General features: G+C 45.2%; 1 pseudogene; it reads left to right on the top strand.

Annotated features, from left to right (window-relative positions):
• Nucleotides 1–712: 712 nt before the first annotated feature.
• The window catches only part of LOC129034517 (small ribosomal subunit protein eS7-like), a 53,717-nt pseudogene continuing 44,198 nt past the window's right edge, over nt 713–10,231 (top strand).

Genomic DNA, 10,231 nt, shown 5'->3' with positions numbered 1-10,231 from the left:
TGTTATGGCAGCCCACACTAATACAGGCAGTGATGGAATATCTCATGTGAGGAAGTGACATTTGAACACATCTGAAAGAAAGTGTAGAAGGGCATCTGAGGTAAGGACATTTTAAGACAGAGGAACCAGTCATTGCAAAGAGCCTGAGGCAGGAGTGTACCAGGTGGGGTGAGGAACACAGGGAGGCTGGGTTGGCTGGGGCAGAGAGTAGAGCAAACAGAGGGGCAGTTTCAGGAGATAAGATCAGACAGATGACTGTGTAGGATAGGGGTTCCTCAACTTTCTAGGTCCATAGTGCCCTTAGTGTCTTAGTAATTTTTTACAATGCCCCTACATCAAAGAAAATAACTAATGATTTGGATTTACAAGTGGTTGGATTCTAACAATTTTATAGTAGTAATATGACTGATGTTGCTGTATAACCTAGAATATGGAAAGTACCCTGTAGAGTCCCTGTGAATGCTGCCTTGGAGTGCCTTGGTGCACGGTTTGGGAATAGCAAATGTAAGGGAGTGTTGGGCATTGTAAGGATTTGGTTTTGGATTTTGGGAACTACCGCAAGGATTTTCAGCAAAAGAGTGGCATGATATGTTTTAAAAGATTGCTCTGGCTGTTGTGTTGAGGATAGTACTGAGGTTTTTGCAAGAATCCAGGCAAGAAATGACAGTGGTTAGGGTGGTAGCAGTGGAGGTTGTGAGAGGAGAGTTGGGAAATGGCGGATATTTTGAAGATAGATTCAAGAGGATTTCCTGGTGGATTTAACGTGAGGGTAAGAGAGAAAAGAGTCAGTGATGTCTCCCAAAGTTTCTGACATGAGCAAATGGAGGGATTAAGTTAGCAAGTGTGATAGAGAAGGCTGTGGATAGAGCAAGTATTGGGAGTATCTGGAGTGTTGTTTTGGACATAGAGGTTTGCTCTATTAATACCCCAGTGGAGATGTCAAGTGGGCAGTTGTATTAAGTCTGGTGTTCGAGAGAGAGAGAGATCTAGGGGTCCTGAGAGATCTGGGGGTCCTAAGCAGTTAACGCTATGAGACTAGGTGAGATCACTAAGGGAATGTATTGGCCAGGGTCCAGAAGACAGAAGCCGCACAGTATTGTGAATGAGGTCAGTGTAATATAAAGAATTATCGAGTAGCAAGGATTAATTCTAAAAGGCTAATGAGAACTCTGAAGAATATTCTTGCACTGAGGGACAGCACTTGAGGAACAAATTTGGAAGACAAGTCCCTCCCCAAGGCTGGGACCTGAGCTTCATTGGAGGATGTATGGCGGTGGACATAGAGTAGAACATAGAAAGGTGGATATGGAGAAGGTATGGCACTGGACAGCACAGTTTGTTGGGTTCCGTGGGCCTGTGTTGGTCTACAGCCACTGGGGAAGCAGGAAGCACCCTGCCAGGGTGCATGAAGTGCTGCTGGATGTCCCTCACATGTATATGGTAGCCGTGTGGCAGGAACCATATGGAAGCACACCAGAACCAGGAAAGGAAGCCCCCTCCTCCAACACTCTCTGTTGGCAAAACTGAACATTGTATCAGCTGTGCAGGAGAAATGTTTACAGAGTCCAGTTCCATTATTGCAGAACAGGCAATGAAGGGTGGCTTTGGAGCAGAGAGGAAATACTTTGGAAACTGGCAATACACTAAATATGTGAGAAGAGAAGAAGATAATTTCTCTGATAATAGGGAGAAAAAAAATCAACAAAAGGGCACTGATAGGTAACAACCAATAAAGTAGGAGAAAAAGTAAGAATGTGGTGTCTCAGGAATAAAGTGAAGAAAGTATCAAGAAGGGAAGGAATGAGCAGCAGTGTTGAATGCTGTGAGAAGTCAAGTAAGATAAGGGCTATAAAAACTGACCATTGGACTCAGCAGTGGGGAGGTCCTTGCGATCCTGACAAACAGTTCCAGTAGAGTAATGGGGAGTAGGGAAGATTTGAGTGGGGTTATGAAAGCATGAGAGGAGAAGAAATGGTGTACAGCCAACTTTAACTTAGGTTAGGTATTTTGTTGGAATCTTCTAAACTTTATCCTTGAACAGAATCTGGAAAACTCCACCAGGTTTTTGAATCTGTTTGTTCTCACAGATATGCTTTATAGCTGAAATCATTTCTTGGTGAATTGATCAGATACATGTAATTTGAAGCCTGGCTTATTGAATTTTAGCTTCCCTCAGCCCGAACTTGCCTGAAGACAGCTTGCCTCTAGGTGCTAATTTCCTGCTACATTCCAGATTGTGGCTTCTGCCCCCTTCCAAATGGGCTGTCACCAGCTTGGAGGTCAGCCTGCATGTTCCTGGAAGCCGAGAGCATTCACAGCTTCTAGGAATAGAGCAGCATGCCATGGGGCTCCAGAGTACTGGGGAGGAACCCACTGTGGTCTGTTACATTAAACAATTGTGACTTTTTCTTTGGAACTTTCAGTGTGAGTATAACCTACACCTAGAAGCAATATAGAGTTATAGAGGGACCCTGAGTCAGGTCACATGCATTTGAGCATAGTTCTTCCACTTACTTGCTGTAGAACCTTAAGAATATTTCTTATATCTCCATATCTCAGTCATACGAGAAATGGGAACATTATCATGATCTCCAGGGATTAAACAAATGAATGCATGCAAAAGGACTGGCATATAGAAGTACTCAGAAAGTATTGGTTGTTATTATCTGTTTCTAATTTTATATGGAAGTATGATGAGAAAGTAAAGTTCATCCATGTTACACAGCATGTGGCAATACTTCAGTTTTTATTGCCAAATAATATTCCATTGTATGGTTATGCCACATTTTATTTGTCCACTCATCAGTTGTTAGACATGTGAATTGTTTCTGCTTTTTGGCAATAATCAATTATGATGCTGTGAACATTTGCAAAACTCACCCTTTGTGTGAACATATATTTTCATTTCTCTTGTTACATGCCTACAAGTAGAGTTGTTGAATATCAGATAGTGACTCTATATTCAACCATTTTAGCAATTTCTAGACTGTTTTCCAAAGCAGCTGCACCATTTTACATTTCCACTGGTAGTGTATGATGGTTTTAGTTTTTCCACATGTCCAGTCCAATCAGTCTTGACTTACATCTCTCCAGTCAGGTAGGTCCATCCTCTTCCTCCTATGGTGAGGAGCAAGTAAGGACCTCAAGGTCTCGTTTGTCAAAGTGCCACAAGTATTACATAATTTTTAATTCAGTTGCTATCTTAGACTCTAAAACTTTGGTTTTCTTAAAATCAGCACTGGTTGCTTGATTATAGGTTGTCTCTTTTTTATTATAGCCATCCTAGTGGGTGTGGAGTGGCATCTCATTATGATTTTGATTTGTATTTCCCTCATAGCTGATGATGTTGAGCATCTTCTCATGTACTTGTTGGCCATTTGCATATGGTGAAATGTTTGTTCAGATTCTTTGCTCAATTTTTAATAATATCCTTTTATTACTGAATTCTTAGATTCTCTATGTACTCTAGATATAATTCCCTTATCAGATAAGTGATTTGCCACACATTTCTTTCATCAGTGGGTTGTCTTTTCACTTTATTGATGGTGCCCTTTGAAGAACATAATTTTTAACTTTGATGATTTCCAGTTGCACATAAGCTTTTGTTTCTCGCTGTTTTCTAGGGAACCTGGACTAAGCACCTGAGTGAGGTAGATATTAGTTCCATATCTGGTGAGGGAACTAAGGATCATAGAGTTTAAGTAATTTTCCCAAACCACATAGCCGGTGTAGAAAGAAGCCAGAATTTGCACTGAAGTCTGTGAGATCCCTTACGGACAGGGTGCGGGACATACTAAGTGTGAGTTGAGCTTGCACATTGGAAGGCTGGGCATGGTGGCTCCCAGCCACTATGGGAGGCCTAGGTGGGTGGATCACTTGAGCCCAGGAGTTAGAGACCAGTCTGAGCAACATAGTAACACCCCCTCTCTACAAAAAAATACAAAAATCAGCCCGGCATGGTGGCACATGCCTGTAGCCCCAGCTACTCGGGATGCTGAGGTGGGAGAATCACTTGAGCCTGGGAGGTTGAGGCTGCAGTGAGCTGTGATCATGCCATTGTACTCCAGCCATCATGGAGTGAGACCCTGATTTGGTTTGGCCGTGTCCCCACCCAGATGTCAATTTGAATTGTGGCTCCCAGAATTACCATGTGTTGTGGGAATGGAAGGGAACCAGGGGGAGGTAATTGAATCATGGGGCCGGTCTTTCCCATGCTATTCTCGTGATAGTGAATAAGTCTCACGAGATCTGATGGGTTTATCAGGGGTTTCTGCTTTTGTTTCTTTCTCATTTTTCTCTTGCCGTCCCCATGTAAGAAGTGCCTTTTGCCTCCCACCATGATTCTGAGGCCTCCCCAGCCATGTGAAACTGTAAGTCCAATGAAGCCTCTTTTTCTTCCCAGTCTTGGGTATATCTTAATCAGCAGCGTGAAAACGGACTAATACAGACCCTCTCTCAAAAAAAAAAAAAAAAAAAAAAAAAAAGAGATTGCACATTGACACTTGGTCCCTGAATGTGCTAATGATATGTGGCATTCGTGGGCCATCTGCTGTGTGCGTGGGGTTCTACATACATCCTTCCTCATATATCCTTAAGGCATTCACCTCTTCAGCCTCCAGGATGGGAAGGTTTTTGCAGGAATGTATCTTTTCCTCTCTTGAGGTCCTCACTTGCTCCTCACCATAGGAGGAAGGACGGATTTATCTGATTGGAGAGACTGTAAATAAAGACTGACTGGAACATATGGACCAGGGGCGGGTCTGCTGCATGGACTTTGGGCTGTGTGGGTTGCTCACTCTCCTGCCCTTTTCTTGCCTATGCAGAACTGATTTCTCACCTCTACCTTCTTGTCTGTTCCTGGTGGTTTAGGAACGTAGAGGAGAGAAGGGATGAAGATTGGTTTCTCTTACCCCCTGAAGCATTATTTTTCACATTGCCTCTCCACCTGTTCAGTGTTGAGTAAGTGTTGAATGAGTGGACGGGGAAACAGCCTTGGAGAAATTTACGATCCCGCACATCCCTACTAAGTGATGCAAGTGAGTCAGAGAGCCGGGGTCCACACCCAAGCGCCACCCTTGGTGGTTTGTATGATTCTGTGGTTAGGGAGGCATGACGGTAACATCTCCTCCTGTTTATTCCTGCCATCTGCTGCTTTGTCCGCCTCTCATCTCCCTGGAGGCTTCTTCCATGCAGCAGGTTAGTGGACTCAGGTGCACTTTGTTCACTACCTGGCCCTGCCACACCGTAGTTATGGGACCACGAGCAATGGGCCAGCCTTTGGCCTCTTTTCTCACATTTATTCCTAGCCCTTCTCAGTCCCAGTCTGCATGTCAGGCACCACATTTTCCAGGCTCCCCTGTCCCTGGCTTCCTGTAGGGTCAGGCAGCTGGGGGCCTGGTAGAGAAAGGGAGGATGGGGAGAGGGGAGAAGCATAGTATCCCCATTACCCCTCCTGCCTCAGTGGCATCTCAGGGGCAGTGGTGACGTCTTCAGCTGTGGCTGCGTCTCCTCTGTTTTCCCCGCTCCCACTGACTGGCTCCTTCCTCGGTGGAAACAGCTCCCCAGGGCCTGCCCACGGCTCTTCCTTTGATTCTCAGCCCTTGAATTGCAGTGGCTTCTCACTGTTGCTCATCTCTGGGTCGCTTCATTGTCCCCTGTTTGGATTCTGGATTTTTCCATCTCTGATATGACCCATCCCCTTTATTAAATTTCCTCTGTTGGAGTGGTTCTGTTTTCTGGCTGGTCCCTGACCGATGCAGTGTCCTCATCAGTAAAATGGGAGTGTTACCATGTCCCTTATGGTGTGGCTATGGGTAGTCAATGAGATGGCAGCTGGTTAGTATTTACTGTTTTTTTCTGTACTTTAGAGGGAAGAGTGGGCCTCTCTGGGAAACAGTGCCTCTGACTTCTGCATTTTTAATTTGCCCCAAAGCCATTAGTCCTTAATTTCAATTTCTACTTGTTGGAATGGTAGGGTGGTAGCAATGTCGCCACTCACCCTTCTGGAATAGCCTGGGGCCTGGGGAGAGGTGCTCCCAGTGTGGTCCCATTCTGTAGCAGATCGTGTCTAGCTGGGGACTTGGGCAATATGCTGCTGTCACCTATGAGTGTTTTCAAGTCACAGCTGCTTAAAATCCCAGAAAATGGAAAGTGTCTAAGTGAAGTGAACGGTGTGGCCGCATGCTGCCTTTCAAAGTGCGACGGACAGCCTCTCCTGGGGGCTTGGCAAAAGAATTGGGAAGGGTCAGTTTCGGAGGCTCTGTCCATGGGAGGAAACTGGTGCTGAGTCCAAGTTTTTTCCCCTTCAGGTCAATTTCTATTGTAATACCATCACTTAGATGTAAAATAAAGGCCACTGGGGGGCATTTTAGAGACAGAGACAGGGGAAGCAAAGCTCCCTGGGGGATAAAGAAAGCACATTAGAGAGAAAATCCTACTGTGCCAGGGGCTTCTGCTGTCCTAGAGCTCCGTGCAGGGGATTATTGGAAGAAACTTAATGTTTTTCTCTTCTCCCTCCTTTCTTCCTTCCTTCCTTCTTTTCTTTTCTTTTCTTTTTTTTTTTTTTGACAGAGTCTTGCTCTGTCGCCCAGGCTGGAGTGCAGTGGCGCAATCTCAGCCCAATGCAACCTCCGCCTCCCGGGTTCAAGCGATTCTCCTGCCTCAGCCTCCCAAGTAGCTGGGATTACAGGTGCCTGCCACCATGCCCGGCTAATTTTTATATTTTTAGTAGAGACAGGGTTTCTCCATGTTGGCCAGGCTGCTCTTGAACTCCTGACCTCAGGTGATCCATCTCTCTCGGCCTCCCAAAGTGCTGGGATTACAGGCGTGAGCCACCATGCCAGGCCTGAAACTTAATGTTTTTCTAGAATGTTCTTAGCATTGAGCGAGCCTCTGTATAGTCTGGAGATACTCCTGGACTAAGCAAGTCCCTTTCTGGCCTCTGTCTCAGTTTTCTATTTCCTGGCAGAATTTCCTACTGCGATTTTGCAGATTATTTTTTAGCTCTGGATAAAGTAATTTGGACTGAAAATCTGAGTAAGAGAAGAATTAAGATATCCCATCTCAATGGTTATCTAAGAACTGCAAATGGAAACAGTGAGATAGCATTAATAATAGTTACCAAACTAGCAATGATTTTTAATGCAGGTGGTAATTGGTAAAGTGGAATTTCAAACCCTGCTGGTGGCCAGCCAAGTAGCAGAACTTTTCTGGCAAGTAATTTGAGGGTCTTACAACTTTATACCATTTGATCTAATAATTCCGTATCTTAAGTGTTATGTAATAGTCAGCAACAAGGACAAAAAAATATAACAAATGAAATTCCTGCATCATTACTGAAATCTTGGAAACAATCCAAAAGACTAGCAGCACAGAATTGTTAAATAATCACCATACATTATGATATAATATGATTTGTGCTGTAGAATAACTGCTGAATGGGAGGCGTGCCCTGGGCAGGGAAGGAGGTCCAGATCTTTTCTGCGGGGGTATGGGCTGCTGTGAACCCATGTGGGGTCTACTTGACATTGAACTGCATCTGCTGCAATGGCCTAGGGGCTTCAGTCCCCTGCCCAGCTCCTCTTGCCATCTCTCTTCCTTAACATTGACTAAATGAATCCCTACTATGCTGTAGGCCTTGCTTTACAAGCATTGACCCATCTTCATGACTTTAACGAGGACACTTCTATTATTATGTCCATTTCACAGTTGAGAAGAGTGTGGCATAGAGAGAAGTTACTTGCCCAACGTCACACAGTTAGGAAGCAGCAAATGTCAGGATTTGAGCACGCATTCAGACCGCTCTTAGCTACTACATTATACCAGACTGCAAATAAGCTGTACAGTTAATTAGCATAACCTAGTTGTGCTAAGAATTATTAAAAATCACATCTTCAAATAATTTTTAGTGATATGAGAAAATTCTCATGGTACAGCGTCAAGCGAAAGACAGCATGCATGATATATGTTATGATGTGGTAAGATGTGAGCCAGATGCAGCAGCTCACGCCTGTAATTCTAGCACTTTGGGAGGCCAAAGTGGGAGAATCGCTTGAGGCCAGGAGTTCGAGAGCAGTCTAGGCATCATGGCGAAACCCCATCTCTACCCAAAATACAAAAATTAGCTGGGCATGGTGGTGTGTGCCTTTAGTCCCAGCTACTTGGGAGGCTGAGGTGAGAGGATCCCTTGAGCCATGATTATGCCACTGCACTCCAGCCTGGGTCCCAGAGCAAGATCCTATCTCTAAAATAAAATAAAATAAATGCAAGTTTTGCTGTATGACTTAATGAAACAGGAAAAAGAAATAAATTCATGAGACAGGAGCAGTGCCATTTACTTGTCTGTTATTTATGTATTTTTTGGAGACAGCGTCTAGCTCTGTCCACCCAGGGTGGAATGCAGTAGCATGATCTCAGCTCAGTGCAACCTCTGCCTCCTGGACTCAAGCGATTCTTGTGCCTCAGTCTCCCGAGTAGCTGGGACTACAAGTGTGTGCCACCATGCCTGGCTAATTTTTTGTATTTTAGTGGAGATGGGGTTTCACCTTATTGCCCAGGGTGGTCTCGAACTCTTGAGCTCAGGCAATTCACCCGCCTTGGCCTCCCAAAGTGCTAGGATTACAGGTGTGAGCCACCGCGCCTGACCAACTTGTCTGTTTTTTAAACTCATCCTTGCAACTCCCAGTATGTAGCTCAGTGCCAGGCACATAGTAAGGCCATAGAGTAACTGCTGAACAGGCAGACTTCTCTCTGTGCGTCGCTCTTCTCAATCGTGAAATGAACATAATAATAGAAGTTTCCTCATTAAAGTTGTGAAGGTGAATCAATGCTTGTAAAGCAAGGCCAAAGCATAGTAAGTGTTCAGTCAATGTTAAGGAGCCCTGGGGAGGGAAGGAGGTCATGGTCTTCCCTGGGCAATATGGGCTGCTGTGAACCTGTGTGGGGTCGGCTTGAACTGAATCCATTGTAATGGCCTGGGGGATTCAGTTCCCTGCCCAGCTCCTCTTGCCATCTCTCTTTTTTTGGGTTGTGCCAGAGCCATGTAAGGGACTGAAACTGGTGTGGCACAGGAACACAGGTACTCAGGCCAAGCAAAGATGGCCTTGCTGTTGACTGAGTGAATTGCAGCCCATCTCTCTGTCGTGACCTTGTCCATTTCATGTGAAGCAACACTTACAGGTGGGCCCAGTGCCTGTTTGCTTTCAGGGAAACAGCACAGAAATCAGGATCAGTAAATGTGATGTTGAAGTCTTTTTATCCCTTGGACTTTCCCATATCCCACTCGGGTTCCCATCAGCACATTGTCACCTCATCCCTGCAATGGTCTGGCAGCTCTGCTGTGCCTCAAAGAGGCTCTGACAAGCCTCACTGCGGTGTGCAAGCCACTGGGCAAGGCTAATAATTTGGTGATTCTTTGAATAAATATTAAAAATATCTACTGTGGAGAAGTGAATTTTTGGTTAATAAAAATTTCATGCAGAATTCTCTTCTTTCTTTCTTTTCTTTCTTTCTTCCTTGACAGGCCCTCGTTCTGTCACCCAGGCTGGAGTGCAGTGGTGCAATTGCAGCTCACTGCAGCCTTGACTTCCAGGCTCTGGTGATCCTCCCACCTCAGTCTCCCAAGTAGCTGGGACTATGGGCACGTGCCACCACACCTGGCTAATTTTTGTATTTTTTGTAGAGACAGAGTCTTATTATGTTGCTCAGGCTGGTCTTGAACCCCTGAGCTCAAGTGACCCATTTGCCTCAGCCTCCCAAGGGGCTGGGACTATAGGCAGGAGTCACTACACCCTTCCTTTTTAAAAATCTGATTTATTTCCATGGGTAGAAGCAGACCCAACATTTTGAAAATATATTTGTACCACGCCTTTTTTTTTTTTTTTTTTGAGACAGAGTCTTGCCTGTTGCCCAGGCTGGAGTGCAGTGGTGCGATCTCCGCTCACTGTAAGCTCCGCCTCCCAGTTTCACTCCATTCTCCTGCCTCAGCCTCCCGAGTAGCTGGGACTACAGGCGTCCACCACCACACCTGGCTAATTTTTTTGTATTTTTAGTAGAGACGGGGTTTCGCCATGTTAGCCAGGATGGTCTCGATCTCCTGACCTCGTGATCCGCCCACCTCGGCCTCCCAAAGTGCTGGGATTACAGGCGTGAGTCACTGTGCCCTGCTTGTACCACAACTTTTTTTGTAGTGTTTGTTCCTTAACTACTTTCGCTCTCTGATCTTCTAAACCAG

Source organism: Pongo pygmaeus, chromosome 3 (assembly GCF_028885625.2).
Source record: "Pongo pygmaeus isolate AG05252 chromosome 3, NHGRI_mPonPyg2-v2.0_pri, whole genome shotgun sequence".
In the NCBI taxonomy this organism is placed as follows: domain Eukaryota; kingdom Metazoa; phylum Chordata; class Mammalia; order Primates; family Hominidae; genus Pongo; species Pongo pygmaeus.
Note: the sequence above shows the minus strand (reverse complement) of the source record. Positions and strands in the feature narration are given on the sequence as shown.